At 36.7% G+C, this 24,641-nt stretch overlaps 1 protein-coding gene and 2 long non-coding RNA genes across 8 annotated transcripts in view; 1 reads left to right on the top strand and 2 right to left on the bottom strand.

The window, feature by feature from the left end:
- Window positions 1-24,641, bottom strand: part of LOC123873358 (protein PALS1) — a 166,165-nt gene that overhangs the window by 46,834 nt on the left and 94,690 nt on the right. The window lies entirely within an intron of this gene.
- On the top strand, window positions 1,024-3,888 carry LOC123873388. The gene is made up of 3 exons (XR_006797679.1): window positions 1,024-1,042; window positions 2,391-2,400; window positions 3,753-3,888. It is a non-coding gene; the product is annotated as an uncharacterized LOC123873388 (long non-coding RNA).
- Window positions 6,894-20,753, bottom strand: LOC123873386. The gene is made up of 3 exons (XR_006797677.1): window positions 20,743-20,753; window positions 20,013-20,020; window positions 6,894-7,036 (listed from the first exon to the last, which is right to left on the bottom strand). It is a non-coding gene; the product is annotated as an uncharacterized LOC123873386 (long non-coding RNA).

Genomic DNA, 24,641 nt, shown 5'->3' with positions numbered 1-24,641 from the left:
TGCAGTCGCTATTTCGTTTGTATTATAATTGCAGTTTATTTATATGGATGTACAAAGCAGCGCTGCCACTTCAATTGTCAATAATTTAAATATCTACTTATATTTAAAAAAAAAATAGTCCCAACTCACTGACTGACTCATCAACATTCAACACCCAGCCCATGCACCGACCTGTGGAACTAGGAAGCTGAAATTTTGCACAAAAGTTCTCTTTATAATGTAGACAAAGAATAAGACCGGATTTTCCGAAATTCGCACGGAATCTATTATCTTTTATCTATTAATATTATAAAGAGGAAACCTTTGTATTTTTGTATGTTTGTATTGAATAGGCTCAAACACAGGACCGATTTCAAATTTTTTTTTTTACCATTACTTAGAGGGATTCTTCCGAATCCGTATAGGCTATATTTTATCCCGGAAAATAGAAAAAAATAAATGTCCACCCGTGCGAAGCCGGGGCGGGTCGCTAGTAGGGAATAAAGAGGACTTACATTTTCGCCAAGCAAATCTGTGGGCGGTCGCTTACAATTAGAAGGAGAAATTGTACTCAATTCTCAGTAGGATAAAGAAAAGTAAGGCAACGCATGCTTACTTTGCAGGCCGTCAACGATTGCAAGACGTTTCTCTGGCCCTTATTGCTTGGTCTAACTCTAATGTATAAATCCTAGATGATACCCGTAACTTTGTTTACGAGGATTCAGTTTCTTTTTTAAATCCCGTAGGAACTCTGGTTTTTCGACTAAAATTTCGAATAAGATAGATAGATATATAGTTTGTTAACTTAGAATATAACGTGTTTTGAATTATTATAAAGTCACCGTAGCTTTAAGATTATGTTTTTTTCTGTATTTATATGTACAATTGTTCTCATAGTGAAGCTTTGTTCTTTTTGAGAAAATAAACTCTTTAAACCTTCTTGCGATGGATCGCTTACCTTATTGTATCGCATTCGCGACCTTTTTACGGTTGTATCGCTACTGTATTGGTTCAAAATATCGCAGTGGATCTGGTTTAAAACAGAGTTAAAACGAGACAGATTGTTGTATCTAACTACTTTAATCTGTCTGCATATAGAACGGGACAGATTTACGTCTCTACATAAATCTGTCTCGTTTACAGATCTCAGCCTTAAAATCTCACAAAGCGCGTCGGTTATGTGTTTCTCGGTTAAGTTATTTGCAATTTATGTAACTTTTATGTTAAATAAGGAAAAATAACTTATATCTATAAAATCTAAGCATAACTGTTATCAGATTTGAGCTAAAATTAAGGTCGACTATTATTTAAGCAGCAAAATTATCAGTGCATATCTTCAACCATATTTGGCAATAGAATATTTTTATATCTAAACTCTAAAGCAACTGTTATCTACCCATATAATAGCTGTATAATTTAATTGCGTAATAAACTCAGTAAAGTACCAAAGTAATAGTATTTTTAGGGTTCTTTAACCGAAGGGTGCCAACGGAACCCTTTACCCTATTATTATAGTAAGCGGGCGGCCCAGGTGGGACCGGGTACTCTTGCGAGGCGAACAGAGGGCGTTATGCCATACTTTCCATCAAACCTTCACTCTGATCTGCTCTATTATCCAAAACTTGTGAACCTATTAAAGGTAAAAGGTTAACAAATAAGTACATTGAATACAACATTGTAGGTAGGTATAATACTATATTTAGATCATACACATAGCAGAGCAGGTACAAAAACGCACTGTAGGTGCCACTCGGCACCCGCTCTCGAAAAAGACACCATCCGCGCGTCTGCCTTCCAATTTGTTGAACTAATAATAAAACCCGCCCACCCGCTCTCACCCTGGGCCACCGACTAAGCCTCCACTGACCGTCCATGCGTCTATCCGTCCGTCCGTCTGTCTGTCTGTCAGCAGGCAGTATCTCTTGATCTGTAATAAATAGAGAGCTGAAATTTTCAGAGTGTGTATTTCTATTGCCGCTTTAACATCTAATAATAACATACCAAGCTGGCCAATTTCAAAATGGCCGCCTTGCAAATAAAAAAAACATCTAAAATATATTATACTAGAGGATGCCCGCGACTTCGCCCGCGTGGATTTCAGTTTTTTTAATCCCGTAGGATCTCTTTGATTTTCCGGGATAAAACGTCGACTATAGGCGGGATCCAAATTTCATTAAAATCGGTTCAGTGGTTGGGCTCTGAAAACGTGGCAGACAGACAGACAGACAGATACACTTTCGCATTTATAATATTAGTATGGAAGTATGGATTGTATCTTGTACGATGATATGCAGACCTTCTTGTGCCAGTCCAACTCACTTTTAACCGGTTTTATTATATCTGAAGCAACAGTTACCAACAGTTAACCACGTAATAGTATAACGTAACCCAGTATAGTACCAAAGTAATAGTATTTTTTACGTTTAGGCAAAAAGCATGACTCATTCGAAGGAAGGTCCAGCAGCCAAGGCGAACAGCAATGTCACAGAAGTTACTTTTTATAATCATTCGACACTTTTTGTACAATACGGTACCGATAGAAAAAAATAAGCGGATACAATTTTACAGTCACTGCATATTTTTTAAGTAAATCCAAGGAAGAAATCAATAGCCACACGGAGGGTTCCGTACCTTTGTACAAGATATATCTAACACTTTTATGTAGAACAAGTTAGAGCAAGATAATGACGGGCTACGCCATCTGTATTTTATTTAGTAAATTAATTTTTTCGTTAATACATTTTAATATTTTTTGTGTGATGTAGTTCTACAAATTCACGTTTTTCGGATTTTTTCCTTTACTTGTGCTATAAGACCTACCTACCTGCCAAATTTTATGTTTCTAGGTCAACGGGAAGTACCTTTATAGGTTTTCTTGACAGACACGATGGACAGACGGACAGACAAACAGACAGACAACAAAGCGATTCTATTAGATTTTGAGGTGGTACGGAACCCTAAAAATATCTGCGAACTCTTTTTAACTTAACCCGCTAGCTTTCTTCACTTGTTCCGCATAACTTGAACGCCGCTAGAGCATCGCTAGAGTATCTACCTACCTATAGGTATTATATAGAATATAGATACTTAGTAGATAGTATCCCAGAATGATTACGTCAGACGTTACGTAATAGCGGGTTAAAGCCTTCATTCGTGGCCTCGGATATCTTGAGCGCAAGATATTTTGGACGCTACAATATTGTGTAGGTACTGCAACTTGCAAGTCACACCTAAGTTTAAACTTTGGCCAATGTCCCTTGTCTATTAATGCAAAACCAGCAATATTTGGTAAAAAAATGGCCGGTGCGGTGTATGTATTTAATATAAATATTATTTTTTGTTATTTTGTTAAAATGTGTCTCCAGAAAACAAACTGTCTTTGGTTATTAGTTCAAGTATCTCGGTCATGTAGTAACCGACAGCCTGAGGGATGATAGTGACATGGAACGAGAGCGCCGGGCTCTGTCGGTCCGAGGCAATATGTTAGCCCGCAGATTTGCGCGCTGTACTGGGCAAGTAAAGCTGACCTTATTCAGGGCTTACTGCCAGTCATTCTACACGTGCAGTCTGTGGACGGACTACAGGCAGCGGACCTACAGTGCCTTGCGTGTTCAATATAACAATGTGCTGAGAGCGGTGTTGAGGAAGCCTCGACACTGCAGTGCGTCGGCAATGTTTGCGGATGCTCGCGTGGATGATTTCTACGCGATCATGCGCAAGCGTGCCGCGTCCATGATGCGCAGGCTAATGAGTAGTACCAACACTCTTCTCAGCGCATTGGCCAGGAAACTAGATAGTCCTCTCTGGAGGTGCTGGGGGGGTGCGCACATAGGCGCCAAGAGGCTCCCTCGGGCTTTTTAGTTATAGTTTTTAGTTATAGAATTAGTTGTTAAGCTAGAAATAAGTACCTACTAACATAGTTTAAGTTATTTGTCATACTAACACAATTATGGGTCTAATGGCCTGAAATAAAAGTTTATTTATTTTATTTATTTATTAGTACATAGATCAGTTCAGTGCTCTACATTTTAGAATTTAAAAGGAGTTTTTCGTAGTGTACTCCATACAAACGTGGTTTAGTTTTCATTTGAATGCTCCAACCTCCAATGAACCAATCAAACTTAATGAATTTTTTTCTAGACACATTCTAGAAACTCTATTCTAGTGTCTATGGTTTGCCAGATTTCGAACTCTTCCAGTCCGAGCAATAGTCTGCTCCATAGACAGTCGGAGGTTTAATTACGACAAACGAGCTAAATTCAAGCAAGTATAAAGCACATGTAGTTTAATTTCAGCCCTACAAGGTTACCCTGAACAAAGGCATAATAGTAAATTGTACTAAAGTTTCCATTAGTACAAACTCGTCAGTCCTCCGCGCAGTGTCGACAATTGCTACATAATGTTGGCTTCATTAACTTAGAACTATTATGGCCGTTTTACATTATTCTAAGAGCATTCCAATCTGAGCAAGAGAACCAGAGTAACTTTGGGGTCCCAACATACTAGAATGGCAATCTCGCGCCGGAAAACGCACACACACACACTCGCGCACACACATTCTTATAATGTTTTAACTTACATAAATTGTAATTTTTTAAGAGAAAATCTGCAATTGTCAATATTTGTGTAATTAGCTTTAAATGTATTAGAATAAGTTAGCTGTAGATTTTCATGCAATAAATTTAAAAAAACTAAAAAAAACGCAGACTCCCTACTAGGGCTGACAGACGACATCAAACGGATCTCAAGGAGCCGTTTGGGCGGCGCTAGATCGTTGCGCATTGAGGTCCCTAAAAGAGACCTTTGTCCAGCAGTGGACGTTTCATCATTATCAACCGATAGACCACACGCCATATTTGATCACGAAGAGAAACTCGAAGCCTAGCTCTCCCAATTTTTATTTATTTATTTATTTATTCGAATTAATTTTACAGGGCTCTTACATTTTCTTACTCGCCAAACTGGTGGGTCAGTAAATGTCTCTAAGCTTTCTTATGAGGCCCATAGTTAGTGACCCTGTTCGAATGCATATTAATTATGTCATCACTGGTAACACGCACAGTGTGAAGATTTTGATCTTCAAGCACTGAAGAATTGTTGAAGAGAACACATCTCGCATTGCGTAATTACTAATTACCTCAACAAAATCCTTCCCATTATGTATTTAATGAAACAAATTACGAATCACAACTTCTAGTGATGAGGAAAAATATGTTGTAAGAGATCTGGAATGACCTTACTGGATCCAGCAACTTGAATATTGTAAACCGGCCGTTATAAATACTAGACTCACATAGCTAAAAGGGACAACTGGCATAGAATTCTATTTCTACATTCCTTACATTTCAAGCTAGTTAGAGTTAGTTAATTATTTTAATTTTTTTACTCAGCGTTTTCTGTTAACATTTTATTTTCCTCTCTTTATCTCCAGAGTTTTCATCTATAGAAGACGAGAAACTAGCTGACTGATGTATCATTGTAGAGCTTAGTCTCAAAGGTCTCAAATTTTGAGATTTTATATGTACTCGTAGGTAAATATAGGTAGGTAGTAGGTAGGTATAGATAACGCAGACCTTCACTGAAAGGATTTTAACAAGATCTTTGAAAAACGACGAACAAAGCCGCGGGAAAACTCGTATTAAAACAAGATATCAAAACGTCTAAAACTTGACTGACTTCATCAAGTCTTGAGTGCAATTTTTGCCTACAGCTAGTCGGTCTATCAAGTATACTACAGAGGTCACTAGATAAAAGCTTTGAGAAAAGTCAGGTTCCGCCGTCGACATTTTCAATATTACTATAAAAATTCTAAAAACGTGCTTGCTAGTTATTTCTTAACGATCGTTTTAACCTTCTAACAAGCATAGCTCGCTGGGAACTGACCTTAGAAATAGTTAAAGGCTGCTTACAGCTTAGAGCAAGATCACTGTACCTACCTGAGCGACTGAGCTTTGCTTGGACGCAATGTTTTACCCGACTACGGCAACGCCAAAAGGAAGGGTTATGATTTTAGCAGTCTGTGTAGGTTTGTATTTATGGTTACACATTTTGTATGTTTATAATGTATGCCTTAGGGGTTGAATTTCTAAAAACCCTTTTTAGCGGATGCTGGCGTCATAACAGCCATCTGCGTGCGAATTTTGGCCCGATCCGTTCGATAAGTAGTTTGAGCTGTTCATTGATAAACCAGTTAGTCAGTTAGCTTTTCCCTTTATAGGTATATTTAGATAAATAATAATTTGTTATTTCTATCAAGTTGTATCAAGATCTGTACAGAAAGACTAAAGAAACATTTTTGAAAGTAAAAGTTTCAAACTCTTACTTGAAGTTCAATTACTTACTTAACAGGGCTCTCTCCGTCACTGGTTTCATACAATCGTAGTTCCAATTTCATTTGAATATTAAGCAACCAAAGTCCGTGAAATTTTGCAGACATATTCTAGAAACTAATATCTATGTCTGCGGTTTTCCAGATTTCTGTTAAAATATTCCGTTTCAAAGTTACGCGGTCTTAAAAATTTTCATACAATTCTTTGAGCCCCTGTAATTTTAAAACTACATATTTTTAGAAAAATCTAAAACACCACAGACACAGATATTAGTTTCTACAATATGTCTGCAAAATTTCATGGACTTTGGTTGCTTAATATTCAAATGAAATTGGAACTACGATTGTATGAAACGAGTGACGGAGAGAGCCCTCTTAAGTCATACTGACAGTGGACCTCCACAAGATTGCTTATTTAACTTCATAACAAAGATGAATTTCAGTATTCCTGAAAACTTTGCAGTCGTATAGGAAAGCTAAAAAGTAATTTTCGCCGTACAAGTTTTGCATATTGTGTGACGAAGAGCTCTTTTCTTGGTTATGTGAGACAAATACAAACTACAAAGAATCCGTAGACAAATAGTACGTGACAGGTCGAGATGACAATCGCGGAGGGGAGGCCCCGCACAGCTCCCGCGCTAACCCAGTGCGGGAGAGCGCGGGTGAAGTGCGGGTGTGCGGGGCCTCCCCCGCTTCATACCACGATTGCCATCTCGACCTGTCGCGTACCTATTATACCTAAATTAACAGGCTGGGGACATATTTTTTATCTTTTTATTTAAATAGACATTAGTATCATTCGATAGTTAAAAAAAAAACGAAAATGTATAAAAAACAAGCAAAATTAGTAGGATCTTTCTGAAATAAAAGTTTTCGCTTTTCTGTTTGTTTATTTTTGCAGAAATTGCAATATTATACGTTACTTTCATTTCGCAAACCGGAATCAAAGTATACTAATCTTCAAAAGTTTAAAAAGTTAACAGTGTTATTTTCTTACCAAAAGTTAACCTAATTTGTAAAAAAAAAATTTTCGAGAAAGTTGATAGGCATCCCGCATTCGATATGGAAAATAAGGGCCAGAGCAGTCGAGTCTTTTTATAACTACCCTAACTCAGCTCTTTATAGTACTATTATATTATATTCTGTGCTACAACGGTATACCAACCGTTAACATTGGTACGAGGATAGGTACATGGAGTATACTGAAAACAAAACATAGAAGACGCGTGACGCGCTCTTGGGTTTATATGCTCCGCTATGCCAAAGTAAAATAAAGCTTAGTTTAAGTTGAAATCAAGGAAGACGCCGCGCCCTCCTTGCGCTGCTGGCAGGGCGTGTGCTATGCGCCTAAGAGCTGTCTAAGATTAGCGATTTTGTTACACACGTACACGCGCCTTTTGTCACACGCGCATCTCATGAGCCGTTTCTCGAGCCACGAATCGGAATTGGGAGCCTTATCAGTGGGAGGTCCACGGTTCAATCCCCGGCAGGAGTTTTATAATTTCTAAATCTCTAGTCTGGGTCTGGTCGAAGGCTTCGGCCGTTGCAAGTTACCACCCTGCCGGCAAAGCCGTGCCGCCAAGCTATTTAGAGTTCCCGTGCGATGCTGTGTAGAAACCAAAGGAGTATGGGTTTAATAAAAACTGCCATACTCCTTCCGGGTTAGCCCGCTTCCATCTCAGACTGCATCATCACCTACCACCAGGTGAGATTGCAGTCAAGGGCTAACTTGTATAAGAATTAAAAAAAATAAGTCAGCGATCTACAATTACGTCCAAATGCGTTATACGCGCAGAAAAAACGTTAGTCTGTAAACGCCCTAAAGAATTATTAATGAAATTAATAAAAACCTGTTTTAAAGACAGGTGCGTTGGGACATACTGCAGGCGTTGGACCGTTTTTTGCGCGCGAATACCAACGGTGGCATATCCGTTTATAATAATCAATGGCTAACAGAAAAATAGCGATGGCAATTTTATGTTTCTATTTCAATTATTATTGGAGAAAATGAAAACACCTGCAGCAACTTATTTAAGTTTTTCTATAAAACTGAAAACCGACTTGCACTCAGCCCAATAAATGTCAATAAATGTGCATAAGGTCGGAGTTTCGCACTCATCGGTCGAGACGGTCCAATTTTCAAAAATCATTTGTTACGGGATGTCTACGGCATAATGGCTATCTGCATGCCAAATTTCAGCCTAATCCGTCCAGTAATTTGAGTTGTGCGTTGATAGATCAGTCAGTCAGTCAGCTTTTCCTTTTTTTATATATTTAGATAAACACCAAACAAAATATGGAAAGCCATACTGCTTGAAAGTCACTTGTAGCAGGCATAGGCGATATCTCATCACCCTCTTCCACTTTGACATTTAATAAATATTAGAAGGTAATGCCTTCGAGGGCTGTCCCATTAATTTGTGGCTTATTGACATTATCTTGACATAGTTACTTGGCAGCTGTATCGAGTATATGCCTTTGTATAAAGGCCTGCACAAACGAGGGAAAGTTCTCGGAGTACTTTTTGTTCGTCAAAATAGATCGCTTACAACTGCATCAAACAACGTACATGAGGGATTAAAAGTACCCCGTACAAAAATAAATTAAAAAGTTTTCAAAACCCCCGACTATGATTTGCGCTGCATCTTTTTCAGCCCGCACATTTGAGCATATAAAATCCGCTTTTTTATTTTTAAGTATTTTATGACATTTGCGCCATCAAATCGAACTAATGACGTATCGAAATCGGTTAAGCCGTTGAGTAGTTACGAGCGGACATAGGTACATACTTACTACTAGCACGCACAACAGACGGATACGTTTAAGTGCGGAAACCAGCCCAGAGAGAAGAAGGTACATACTTAAATACATATAGGTCAAACAAACGCTCTTTTTTGGGCATCGCCTCAGTCAGGTAAAAGGTCTCCCGAATACCCGAGGACATCGACAGAAAATTATGGAGGAGCTCCAAAAAAATAGAACCAACTTTCCAAGGCGCGTCAACCACACAATAGTTTTTGGTCCGCGTTGAGCGCTCGAGAATTTTTTCGCTTTTGGTAAACAAAATGATCGCACATCACGTGTATTGAACCATGGACATTTTCACCCGTATTCACAAACGTTACTATGAGGTCTCATAGTGCGCTCAAACGCACAGTGCAGGTTCCACCAATCAGATGACTGTATGACGTCAATTTACAATGATCTGATTGGTGGAACCTACACTATGCGTTCGAGCGCACTGTGAGACCTCGTAGTAATGATTGTGAATGCGGCCGTATATCTACGTTTCGGGGACTTATGCCCCCCGCGGAAAAAGTCCCCCGTCTGCGTAGGCCCTAAGCCAATATTTCCGCACACAGAACACGCGCGTCAAATGCTCTTCAAACTGGATTTGTTAACATATGCAAAGGTAAACAGTAGGGTTAGTATGTCTTCGTCAGTGTTGGTTGATCGACAAAATACTATAAAGTCAGAGTGAAATGAACCTCAGCGAGATTGTTTTAAAGTAGAATTTTTTTTTTTTGTAATGTTTTACAATGTTTCCGCACGAAGCGCTGGATGAAGATGCAAAATGGTCCTTAACTTCCTTGTTTTTAGTTCGAGTATATATGTGTGTGTGTGTGTGTGTGTGTATGTAGGTGTTTCTGTACGCACATACTTGAACTATAAACAAGGAAGTTAAGAACCATTTTGCATTGACGTCAAAGCGTTTCGACGCTCGAATTCTAGCAACGTTAGCGACCTGTAAAAGCTCATTCTAGTTAAAAGTAATACTCGGTGTGTGCAATGCAAAGGCTCAAAAAAATTAATCGTCAATTTAACATCATGTTAAATTGCCAACGTTAATTAAAAATTCACGCCGTATGTTGCCTCATTGTGGAATTAATTACCCCAGTTAAAATATTAGTTTAAGTACGTAGGTTACCTACATTACATTTCACGTAACTAACTTTTGTTAGGTAAACAGATTTTTGATTTGCATTAATTAATTAAATTACCATAAAATGTTTTGACGACCTTTTTGGCGGAGTGGTGATCTAAAGTGACAAGTACGGGAATCGGTTCCCGGCAGGAACTTTTTAAAATTTTATAATTTCTAAATTGGCTTTCGGCTTTAGATAAGCATAATTATAATTGATCATGATCATAGCATAATATGCAGTATGTTCTTGAAAATTTGTAAATTAATTTATAATCTGATTTTTAATAGGGTGTAATTCTGACAGATGGCATTTTAGCCATTGGGTTATTTGTATGAAAACCAGGGTAACCACCGGTTTTACCCTAAACCCCTGTCAATATAAAAGAGCCATAAGCCGTACCTAATATACTCGTAAGGGATTTCTTTAAAAGTGGAAATCCTTAAAAAATTGTGACATAATATTATGCATCCTTTCTTGGTCTGGATTGTTGATTTTTTTTTCTCCTACATAAAATGTTGATATTTACGCCGCCACAGCCTATTTTATTTTTATTAATTATTACCTTAATTTGTGGGAACTGTTTTATATCTGGTAACATTAAGAAAAGTCAGAATTCCACGGAATTAAAATTCAATAGGCAGGTACTTTACCTTAAGACTACTTTGTTTTAGATGTTCCATTTTCAGAACAAGCTAGGTATTCCAACGTAAATGTGTAACTCATTTCAAACGGGTCTTTCAAAAGAGAGTAGATACGTAAAAGCCTGTTTGAGTAAAGAATAATTTGAATTTCGAAGAGCAAGCAACGTCTAATTCAAAGGGAATTATTTCTCGATTTCCAAATGGATAAAGAGTGGCTACGCGATATCTAACGCATTAACCATTGACTTAGTATTAAAAGCTTGTATAGCCAATAGCATTAATTTATTTAATTAATGAAGTTGAAGTTCAATAAGGTTCGATTAATAAATAAAGCATAATATTTATATATATGAGCGTCGCTCATACGAAATATTATGCTTTTGCTTTGTGCGTACATCGCTCACGTCGATTTAGGTTTTTTTGAGAATCCCTTGAAAACTTTTTGATCTTTTTGAGACAAAAAAGTCTATGTGCATCCCTGGGACGCAAGCTATCTCTGTACCTTTATTACAAACGGCCCAAGGATGGGCTGTGAAAAGACAGACAGACACATTTTTGCATTTATAATATTAGTATGGATTATTTTCTCTACTAAATATTATAAACTATTATTAATGTAAATAATATTGCAAGACTGTAAGCTTTCTTTTTGGAAGCTTTGTTTTTAATAAATAGGCAAGTAGATAGGAAAATATAAATTTTTTTTTTTAATATAAAATAATATAAGGTCAAGTGGGGTAAGAGAAACATACTTTACTGGTTTGTGAACATTTTGGCCATCAGCTATCAAAATTATACATTTATTTCGATATTAATTGAAACAAATCTTCGCTTTTGAAATATACTAACATTTTTTTTGATACAGAACTAGATTGTTCGTATAATTACGGCACAATTTAGCAACAAAGCTAGATCATAAAAATGCTCCTCTTACCCGAGATTTGGGGTAAGAGGAACACTCTATACTTTTAAGTAATAACTCGTGTTTTTAAGTGTTTATATAGCATGTATTAAATTTTTTTTTGAGTTAAGGGAATGAAAACCTTACCTCGTTTAAAATAAGGTCTTATTTAGGCTGACAGCATACAAAAACGAAATTTGGGGTAACAGGAACATATAGGTAAGGTCAGAGGTGCTAAACTTTTTCTGGTATTAAATGAACGTATTAAAAACTAGCTTTCCGCCCGCGACTTCGTCCGCGTTTTGGTTATATCGCGCTTGGCACAATTTTTCAAAACATGACCCCCTTTAGTGTCCCGTGATCGGTTAAAATGAAGCCTATGCCCCTAGCCCCGGGTGTCAAGCTACCTACCTTCCAAATTTCTTAAGATTGGTTCAGTGGTTTAGGCGTGGAAACGCAACAGACAGACAGACAGACATACAGACATACATACAGACAGACAGACAGACAGAAAGACAGACTTTCGCATTTATAATATTGGTCGGAATAGTTGGGATAGAAATGTATTCTAAAAACAGATATGGTTTTAGTAAATTTCTTTACTTAATTACAATTTAAAAAATTAACTCGTAAGAAACAAAACAAACTTCTAACAATTTTGAACTTTTCTCACTTTGGCCTATACGCGTAATTGTAAACAACAATGTATCACAACAAAAATACTGTCACAAACAACAACATTCGTAGTGAAATACTACTATCGGTCTTTCTTTCGTAAGCTCGAGGCATTTTGCTTTTTCTGTAACAAATAAACAGTTAAACAAATCATGGCTATTTACGGAACGTGTTATACCGGCTGACTTTTTAAGTCCTGGCCAAAATTTGTAGGATAAACCTTAACCTTTTGTATGGGACCAACTTTCGTACTCGAAAAAAAATCTACTAAGTATTTCATACATTTTGGTCACAGCTGATCGATACTTTTGTATGGGACAGCTGACTTTTTATTTAGAAAAATTTGTTCATATTCATAGGTAGGTTTATCCTACAAATCTTGGCCAGTACTTAAAAAGTCAGCCGGTATTTTAGTGGATTTTAAAAATGTTTGTTACCCCCTGAAACCGGGAAAGAGGAACATATGTTTCTCTTAACCTAGTACAGCCGTTCCTCTTTCCCAGCTTGCCATTTTGAAGGTTATGTTTTTATTGACATCGAAAAAGCACTAAAAACACACACTACAAACAATACAATACGTAGAAAATAAAGATTAAACGTAATAATTACACTTACCATAGCAATCAACCGCAAAACTGATGTTTTTAATATTTTAATAACACAAACAAGGAACGCCGCTAGGTCTTGGTTTTTTTAGTTTGACAACTGATTTTTTTTTCTCTCTTTTACTCGCTTATCTGCCGTGTTGTAGCACCATTTATCCAAGAATATATGAACTACGCCTAATACTGTTATATCAACGTAGTGACCATAGAGCTCGCCGTTATAGTTTTCTTTTTACTAGTTACAGTTTCTCTTCCCCCCGCGTCCCTCTTACCCCACCTGACCTTAAGTATGAATTAAAAATAAATCCAAAATTAATCAAGTTCAATTAAATCTGGATCCAGTAGATATACCATTACGATGCACTTAAAATTTCAATTCAGTTTTAATTGATTAAAGCGGTTGAAATTGAAATACTTTATTCCTGTATTTATTTTTGGTTAATCGGCAATTGTGTTGGGGCTAAAATATATAAAATAAGATAATATTTAAAATGAGATCGCTTTAGCAATAAAACCACCTTTGCAACTTTCTGTACAGTTTCTTTAGTGTATTGATAGTGTATTTTTTCCTGTATAGATATGTGCATTGATTTCTAAATAAATAAAATAGCTTAGTAAGTAGAGTCTGCTTGTGGTAGAAAAACAAGTCATAAAGTGACAACGAACTGACGGATTAGATAAAATATTTCATTTATTAATCGCATGTAAAATGCAAAATTAAAAAAGATTTGCTACAAAAGTAAATTAAAAATTTATAACACCCCCGACAATTATTGAAGGTTGCAGTAACTAGAAAAGAGCTGATAACTTTCAAACGGCTGAACCGATTTTCTTGGATTATAGCTGAGAACACTCTCGATCAAGCCACCTTTCAAACAAAAAAAAACTAAATTATAATCGGTTCATTAGTTGAGGAGCTAAATGCCACAGACAGATACACACACCCACACGTCAAACTTATAACACCCCTCTTTTTGGGTCGGGGGTTAAAAAAGAAATCGCTAGCCCAACTACTGAGCACTGGTCTCCTCTCAGAATGAGAAGTGTTTAGGCCATAGTCTGCCACTCTGGCCAAGCTTCACATACACCTTTAAACACTATGGATAACTCTCAAGCATGCAGGTTTCCTCACAATGCTTTAATTCACCGTTAAAGCCAGTGATATTTAACTGCTTAAAACACACAACTTCGAAAAGTTAGAGGTGCGTGTCCGGGATAGAACCGCCGACCTCCCGAATAGGTGGACTACATCTTAACATTTAGGCTATCACGCCTATTATACTCTAACAAACAATAAAATAAAAATAGAAAACATGTAGGTAAGTAAATAAATCTACATTCAAGTGGTTGCAGTAAATTACCGGTAAATGGGAAATAAATAGTAGGTAAATACGTACATATCAATGTTACCCATACCTAACCTTGTTTTCCGAGCTGTATGAATTTCCCCGGGGACCGGAAACTGCAATTCGGATGAATTTACTAGTTTATGGTGATAACTTAGCGAACTTGCGTCTCTGAGTTGAGACAAATATTGGTCGGGAAACTTTAAACTAAGTTTTATTGTCGAAATTCTTATCTTTATTGAGGTGATAATTTATCCGTGACAAAACATTACCATCTATTTTATGACTGTACTAACTGACTCGCCCCACCATCGCTAGAAGAGTGGAATTTCTTACGGAATAATCCCTTAGGGATGGGATTTCTAAAAACCTGGAACTGGTATTTGCTCATTTTTAACCGAAATCTAAATCAATATAACTTGAAAATAACGGAATTCCATTCAAATTTTCATCCTTTTAAAGAGGTGGAATTATCAAAAAATGCTTTCTTAGTGAATGCCTTAACCTTCACGGTTTAGACTTATTTTTTAAGTTCGAAGACATTTGAAATTTCTAAAAATCCTTGCTATGGGTGTACTTATTCGTTTTTATAAGTTTAACTTAAGCCGGCTCTACACTCGCACGTGAAGTCGCGCCGTTATTTCACGCCGTGAATGTATGCCGCGGTCCACGCGTGAAATGTGTCCCTCCACACTCGCAAATCTTCGCAGTCTTGTTCGTGACTATGGACGAAACCCTTTGTCGCGGACCAATAACCGATACTGATCGGGGAAAGGCGCGAAGCGCGAACGCGAAGGCGTGAACAACATCAACACTCGTGATTCGCAGTTGTCGCGGGCTTTCGCGGCCGTTCGCGTCGCGAATGTAGAGCCCACTTAATAATTTGGTAGCGATTGTCAGATAAAACAAAACACATATCGAACCTATTCACTCGAATTGAATGTCACAATGGTATATTGAGACATGGAGGCTGACCTTACGAAACAGCCGCGTGAATAGAATAAAGGCTAATTGTCATAAATAAATACAAACACACACTCGCGCCGTGCCATTGAGATACCCTAATATCTTTTGGAGGAGCAAACCTCATGTACTCGGAAAAGTTGCATTAAGGTTGCTACATTTTCATTTGTGGTAAGTGATGATGCCGTTTAAGCCGTTTAAGCCTGCCGTTTGCATTTCAGCCAATAGTGAAAGAGAGTCGGCCAATCAGAGGCAATTACTTCATTGTAAATAGCTGTTATTTGACCGCAATCAAATCCCGGGGGATGACCGCCGCGCCGCAGTTTGACAGCAGTAATTATGATAATCACAATCATCTCTTGGCTGATACTTACTATTTAATTGCTCATAAGTACTTAAATTTGTAGGTACCTATAAAATAGCTATTTCGAACGAATATGTTATAAGAATATGTCAAAATTAATATGATCAACAAATGCCTAAAAGGCCGGCAACGAATGGGTGGTTCCGTTGGTGCTACAAAATATGTTCGTGTAATCACTTAACATCAGGAAGTTGTAAGCAACTTTTCAGGAAGTTGTAGCTTTGTTCGGAATGACCCGTCTAATGCGTAGTACTTACTACTCGAATTATGGATGCTATATTTCTGGTATATATCTATTCTCTACATAGTACAAAACAAAAATCGCTTTCGTCCGTCTGCCCCTATGGTAGGTACGATTAGATCTTTTAAACTTCGCAACGGATTTTAATGAGATTTTCACCAATAGATAGAGTGATTCAAGACGAAGACTTTTACGTATTGTTTAGTGTTAATTTGTTGAAATATGACGATAATTGTTCATTAAGAAATCAAACCGACTGAGAACTTTAATCGGTGACTGATTCTTTTGAAATATAACAAACAATTAATTATGTATGATGGAATTGTTCCTCTTTATTAGGACTACTACAGAATCACTCCACATTAATAGGTATATTGCACCCGTGCGAGGCCGGGGCGGGTCGCTTGTGTATCTTATTTAAACCTCTAATAAATAATATAACTCTATGGAGTGTACATACGAGACGTAGGTAATACACCTACAATCGATAAGTAATATGACAAAACAATACATTCAACGATGACTGTGTGACACTAGGTAGGTTTAATAAAATAAAATTAAAAGTAATTCCATATGCAAATTATAAATTTCAAAAAGGTGAAGTTAAATTTCAAAATCATTATGCTCTAATTTCAATTATGTTAAATTTCAATTTCAAATTCGAACAAGTGTAAATTAAAAATTTATAACACCCCCGACGATCCAAAGTATCTGAGTTTTCCAAAACATCATTTTCAAATAAATAATTATGTATTTAGGCAACGTCCATCTTGACAGCTTGACATTTGTCTATTGACATAATATTATGAACCTAACGGGTATCTAACCTTCTTTTCTACAAGAAAACTAGAAAATAGCTGATAACTCTTAAACGGCTGAACCAATTTTTTTAGATTATAGCTAAGAACACTCTCGATCAAGCCACCTTTCAAACAAAAAAAACTAAATTAAAATCGGTTCATTCGTTTAGGCGCTACGATGCCACAGACAGATACACAGATACACAGATACATAGACACACAGATACACAGATACACACGTCAAACTTATAACACCCCTCTTTTTGGGTCGGGGGTTAAAAAGAAATTAAGTATGCAAATTATAAAGCCGCAACACCAATAAAACGTTATATAATATAGTAAGTACCATTATAACATTATCTTGTATCGTACGTAAGCTTGTAACATATTTACGGCTTAGCCGCTAAAATGAACTACGAAATTCAACCCAGAAATAGGTAGGTATTTTGCATTCTGCAAACTAATTATTTACAAAGCGGGCAACATATCGACACCTCCCACGTAAGTTGTTGTAAGCCACAAAATTGCCATTTTGCGTTTTTTACATAACAATGTCTATTTTTATCTATTTTATATGTTCAATTAAAAAAAATCCTAAAAATGTTGTTTTTTAAAGTACTTATGAGGCGTATAATGTTGTATTTTTCAAACGAGGACGACGTAAAATATCATATCGACCTTTACAACGTTTTATGTGGGGTGAAGTCGCACGTTTGCGCCTCGTATGTAACAGATACAACAGATCACGCCGGAATTCAAATGAAATGTTTGTAACTCAAAACACTGATATGTCACGGTTGTGTTTGCATTTTTTTATTTCATTATCGTATTTTAGTAATTTAATAGTGATGCCAAGCTAAACTATTGTATAGATTACATACAACAATTTACGTCGTTGAGGACACCCAAAAACAGTATTGTATGATGACATACAACTGTTTACGTTGCAGAATTATAATAAATTTTGTGTTAAGTGATACATACAACATTTTACTTCGGTATTTATTTCTCAAAATTTTGTTGTATGATTACATGCTATATTTTACGTTGCTATGACATTGTTTTTTTTCTTACATACGACATTGTATACAATAAAACTATGTTAAAATTTAGTTTGATGGCGACGTAAACCTATGATAGTCAATGAAATAACTAATCGGCTCATCATACCACTAGGTTACCATATACATAATTAACAAAAAAATCACTACTACAATATATTATTTCAGAGCCTACCTTTCCAATAAATAGGCTGGTAGAACCTGCCAGGTGGTGGAGTCCAATTTCTTTACGGACTATCGTCCAAAAATAACAAATATTTTTTATGATTTTAAAGCTCATGGCCAGAAAAAGGCCAGAAATGATACTGTAGTCTTCAGCAGATGCACCTACCTACTGGCAGATCTCTATTGTACAAACACGTGACTTATGGATCTTTAATTTCGTTTTAAAGATACCATAGAGCGGAACAGGAACTCAAAATTATTCACGAAAGATCTGTCTACTAAACAGGGCCTGCTGATACGACAAAAAACTGACAACACCTCATTTCAGCTAAACTTGAGCTCTTGAAATAAGTTGAGAAGTTCTATGGACAGTTATACACCACAATACAAAGACTTGTTGAAGATTTGGCTAAAGATCCCAGAACTAAATTGACGGGACACTATACCCAAAATATCCCAGATGCCAGTTTATGCGAGATAAGTATGGCTCTCAAAGAACTCAAGGATAAAAATTCGCTCGGTGATATCAGAATCACAGTAGAATTCCTGAAAGCGGGTGGCAAACCAGTACTTAAGGTCTTTCAGCGATTTTCCAATAATAAATAATAAGTAATGGTTTATTTGTTGCAATGTAGGCACAAAAGGTTAGTGAATCTTATATTCAAATTAATCTAGTTCATTGCATAACGAAATTACAAAGTTACAAACATTACTCAAGAAGAGTCATAGACTCATCTCGCTGCTAAGCCATGTCTATAAGCTGTTGTTATCGTAAGTCATTATGAATCGTCACAATAATAAGTTCGATGACTTTCAGCATCCCTAACGAGCTTGATTCTGAAAAAGCTTAAGCACTATAGGTCACATTCATAAGCTGAGACATGTTATGCATAATATAACTGAAGGCTATTATAATAATCTGCCTCTTTGCTAAGTGTTTATTAACTATGAGAAAGTTTTTGATTTGGTGGAAACTGGGGCTGTATTAAGGTCGCTATTGAGATGCTAAAACAACTGCCTGTTCATACAAATGCTGAACTAGAATCCTATACGAAAACACCATGACAGTCGACATATAGGACCAGACTAGGCCAGTCCAATTGCAGTGACAGAGTGCACATTGAGACGTAATTCTCTGAAACTCTTTACCGCTGCTTTGGAAGACGTCAAGTTCATTCCAATCCAAGCTTAAAGATAAGGTTAAGCTTGGATTGGAATGAACTTGACATTAACATCAAAAGAAATTCACCTTCGATTTGTCGATGACATAGTCACTATCGCAGAAACTCTGGGAAACCTCATTAGGTTTCCCAGAGTTTCTACATTTACAGCTCAATGACCTTTGCAAAGTTTCACAACAGATGGGCCTGAAAATGAACATGAGTAAGACGAAAATTATGTCTAATTCTTATGTCTCGGCCCACCCAGTAATCGTTGAGGGTTCTGCACTCGAAATTTTAGAAAATTGTGAGCCTGGAACAGGTACCTGGACCAGGTAGGTAAGTGCAATTTCAAGAAACAGGTCAGCCAACGAATCCGACTCGGCGGCAGCGTACGGAAACTAAATTAGTCTTCGAACAGTGCGTGTTACCAGTGATGACATATTATGGATCCGAGATAATATGGTCCCATATTATAATGGAATTCATAAGAAAGTTCAGAGTCACTAAGCGGGCAATTAGAGAGCTATATTTGAAGTTTCTCTACGTAATCGAATCTGGAATGTGGATATCGGTAGGAAAATCAGAGTAACCGGCATAAATGGGTTGCGAAGCTGAAGTGTAAATGGCCGGGGCACATAATTCGAAGGACCCATAGACGTTGAGGTCCCAAGGTGCTGGAACCTCGCACTGTAAGGCGCAGCGTTGACAGAATCCCACTAGGTGCACAGACGACATCAAACGAGTCACAAGGAGCCACGGGATTCAGGTGGTGCAAGACCGTGGCATATAGAAGTCCCTACAAGAGACCTATGTCCAATAGTGGACATCCATTGGTTGAAAATGATGAATCGGACTATACATACTACATTTTTTTTAAATTTTAAACGACGTACACTGTTGTATTTAACACATACGATGACACTCAACCCGTTTTTTCCAGCGTAATTTGTTGTAAGTATCTTATACAACATTTTACAAAGATGAAACACGCCGTAAAATGTTGTATGAACAAAATCTCAGAAATGTGAAGTATTTCTATAAATTATCTTTCAGAATATGTTAAAGTACTGTAAACTATAACTAAATACCGAATTTCACAAAAATATATTGAAAAATGGAGCTTTAATTTCAATTTATATCTTCAAAACGCTCTACTGAAAAGTTGTAGTTTTGGGGATACAACAACTTACGTGGGAGGTGTCGATATTATTATTAAGTACTTGAAAATTACAAAATTCTTTGGATGAGGTCACGCTTAACAACTAGGCTACCTACCATTATAGTGACCATCTCAATTTCGTTATTTTTTTTTTTCAGATTTCAGATGTGTTAAATTTCAATTTAAGTTGAATTCTATATAATTGAGAATTATATATTTTTTGTCATAATAAATAACCTGCCGTAAAATTCTCGGCACAGAGCAATAATTAACACGCTCACGAAATCACGACATAAACATTTCTCAATCACAAATCACGACATGATAAAGCACCCAGCCATTCATATTCGAAAAAAGAACACACATTCAAAATGGACTTAGCACTGACGCACAGCTGTCAAGTGGGAATTGGAGGGAAATCTAACACTAACTTTTTCTTTTTTTTAATACACGAACGTCGACTCGACGCAAGGTTTCGCGGCATACTGGCGTATACCAGTTTCCGACTTTCCGCCAGTCGCTCGACCGGCCGCCCTAAACACAACCTAGTTTTAGGCTGGCCGCACATTGGCTACTATCAATCGCTCGTCGCTTGAATGTCGTTCGAAATTCTATCGAGCATTGATGATTATTATTGAATTTTTTAAACGTAAAACTACTTTGGTCATTTTAAACAAAAAGTATTGGCAGACATAACCTTGTTCAGTATTTTTTTAAATACAAGTTAACTAAGCTACTCTATCGTCTACCCAAGCTGTAGAATCCTTTGTGGTGTTTATTTTTTAAGATAATTTTTTGATTTAGAAAGTATTTGTCATTGCATAAATTATTCAAACTGTGTTCTACAACATTTTTTAAGTAGTGGTTATTTTACAATTTACTTAATGACATATGAAAGCAATCGGCTTTGCATTGAGCAGCCCATAAATAGTGCAATAGTTACACTATAATATGTATTGTACATCTAACATTTTGTTACATTTTGCTTTTTAATAAGTGGAACTAATGTCCAACTTTCTTACCAGCTCTTCTCAGTAGAACTTCACTTGCTTCATAAAACGGCGATAAAGTCCTGACATAATATTATCATAAGTGGGAAAAGTTGTTCTACCTGAAATAAATACTTTACTTTTCATTTGTATAAAGTAGCGTATTAAAATAATCGAAGAGCTGGTGAACAAACTGCTGTAATTGCACAAAAATAATTAATTAATTATAATATATATAATAAAATAATAATTAATTACATAAAATTCTACAGGAGTAGGAAAACTGAATGAAAGCTGTTGAAACTTAACTGTTACCATTTCCATAGAAATCATGAACTATGAACTCAATTATAGCACAGTTTTAGACAATTGTGCTTGAAATGTGTTCTTTGTATGGGCCAAAAATATCCGGATTAGAGAAAAAAGTATTTTAATCAGAAGTGTACTAATCACACTGTTTTGTTCACCAGCTCCTCAATGATTTTAATACGCTACTTTTACAAATAACATGAAAAGTAGAGTCATGACATTGTAGAAAATAATGCAGTATCAGGACTCCACCACCGCTTTTTTCACTCAAGTTGCTCAAGCGATGCTAGTTGGTCAATGTGCGACCCGCCTTAAACACAACCTAGTTTTTCGAAGCACTCTCTTCTCCTCATTCAATGAGACCCGAATGTATAAATAAATAATATTCTTTGGTACCTATCCCATTAGCATAATTGGTTCAACTTAATTTTTATTCTGTATACACGATACCGCTATGATTTATCTGTTTTGATGATTGCGACAAAAAAAGAAAAACGTTTTATCGGAGCTTTGAAGACTCTCCGCCGATTCTATATTTTTCGGGTTCTGTAGTAAAAGAAAGAACCCTTGTAGTTTCGTCCAGTCCTTCTGCCCATCCGTGTTCATCTGTGAATTTGTTACCACTATAAGGAGGCATATTTATTTGCCAAAAATATTAGGATCTCCTGAATCTGATAGGTACTTGCATAATATTTAAGTATCGAGTTTTTTATAAGAACAATGGTCAAACATAAACTCTCCGTGCCAAAAAATGTTTTGAAACCGACTTTCGAAGTTTCGTGAATTGAAATGAATACCGGTTCGGAAAGAAAATTCTACTGAGAAGAGTCGGTAAGATACTAATGGAACCCATTGAATTAGATATTATGTACTGATATATTATATATTTCCTCAAAGATGGAACCAGGGAATTTGGTCGAAATCAGTAAAATGTTCTCATAAAAATAAAACTTTTTAGATGAATTAGCAAATAGTTATGAAATGGTTATCTTTCCAAGGGAATAACCCTCCAGGCAAATGAATCTACTGATCCAATATGATATCTATGTTTTACTATACTTGTTTTACTTGTGAGATATCGAGGGAAGGGCCAAAGGGCAGTACCCTTTCCAAAGGGCTTTCTACCCACAGAAAATGGATACCTCTATTACGACAGCTCTTTGGCGCAGTGGTTAGCGTTGGGGTCTTATAAGTCGGAGTCTCTAGGGATCCAGTTCCGACAGAAAAATCTGTTGATATTTAGCTATAAGGTTAACTTTGTGAAAGCTCAACATAATCACACACATTTTTTTTTCTCTCAGATAAGCAGGTAACGTCTGGCAGTCTTGGGAATTTGCTCTATAAAATTCTTGTCAAACATAATTTGGTGAATGAAAAATTTGCCCAAAATCTATATATACCATTTGATTTTATTCATTTCATTTGAATATACAGATAAATGGAAGCTTGCAAAGTTTACTTTGTAAGCCATGGTTTTTGGCAAAGTAAAGATTGTTTCAATAATGTTTCAATTACAAAAAGCGCTTGTCTAAATCAGAATCATATTTCGTATTTCGTAACAGGCATAATGAGCTTTAATTCGAGGCTTTATTACGCATAAAAGCTTTCGTTTACGACTTTCGGGCTTTGATATTGAAACACAGTCACAGAAAGGACGAACGGTTAAACTTTTAAGCCAAAAAAAGAGTTATTGGGCATAAGCCATTTGGCTGCTTTTCACTGCAGTGTTTAGGTAGTGGTAGATTAACTAGTGCCTGGGTAGCTTTTCTTTACATACGTAATGCAATGCAAATACAGACAGTTGTATATACAAACAAGAGTTTGGAATGGTTCATATAAGATCTATTTCAGTAAGTAGATTTGACGACCAATGCCGCCAATCTTTTTAAGTAAATATAGGGTTTAATGACATTCTTCACATAAAGTAACATATCAAAAACTTTTTTACGGCGACACAACTAGAAATTTTGTGCTAGCGCAAATGCTTTCATCATACTACAGTCTAAAACTAATTCTATCCTTTTGAACAGTCACAAAGAGACAGACAGCACTTTGTTTGGCCTGCCAATTTAGTTAAGAGATTATGTACAGCCAAATTAATACCAATAACAGCTTACATATCAAAATATTTCTACTGTCCGCTCTACACCCAGCACTCTCCTTTAAATCTCTATGTAATTCGGAAATTAATTGGAGTTATTTCTTGTTCATTTCACTTATATTATTTGGAGTATGCGAAGTTTGTTTACAAATGAGAGTTTTATTGCGAATTAAAGGCCGGTAATTGCTTACGGGTTTTATAGAGCCCCCATTTATTGGGGCATTATTTTTAAAAGGAAAATTGTTAAAGGTCTTCACACACTAAACAGACTCGACGCCAACTTTACTCCGACTTCACTTTGTATATTATAGGTCCACGCTTTGTGCACTTTTTCTAGTTCAACTACAAGGAACACGATGATGTAAAGCTCACATTTTCAGGCTTCTTCAGCGTCTTTGCGGGCGAAGACGAGTTCCTAGATTTCTAACGTCGCTCGGATGTGGACTCATGCCACGACCTCGGAGGCATACGGCATGTCCAACCAATCCACACATCCCAACGTCATCCTAAGGCATGAGCCGTGACCCAACCCCACAGAAAGCACCCTTAGGAGAACGTTGCCTCCCGATCTCTCCAATTATATTTTTTTGGCTAACTCCCAGGCGGCGCTCCACGCTCGTCGCCCTACCCGTTGACGCTGTAGCAGCCAATAGGTACACAATTCGAAACTATATAAGGCTTTTACTGTGAGTCGAGTCGGAAAGGAACCGGAGTCGAGTGCTATGTAGTGTGCGAAGAACTTTAGTGGGATATAATTACTACCCATATCACAAATGCGAAAGTGTTTGGTTGTTGGTTTGTTTGGATTGTCCTTCAACCACTTCGCGACAGAGCGACATATCTTGTTAAATAAAGTTTGCTAAAGCCAATAGTTTTGCATTTTCGTAGTTACTTACATGATTTATCTACGCACTTTGCCTCATTA

Source organism: Maniola jurtina, chromosome 16 (assembly GCF_905333055.1).
Source record: "Maniola jurtina chromosome 16, ilManJurt1.1, whole genome shotgun sequence".
In the NCBI taxonomy this organism is placed as follows: domain Eukaryota; kingdom Metazoa; phylum Arthropoda; class Insecta; order Lepidoptera; family Nymphalidae; genus Maniola; species Maniola jurtina.
The sequence above is the reverse complement of the archived record's forward strand: the minus strand, read 5'-3'. Positions and strand labels throughout refer to the sequence as shown.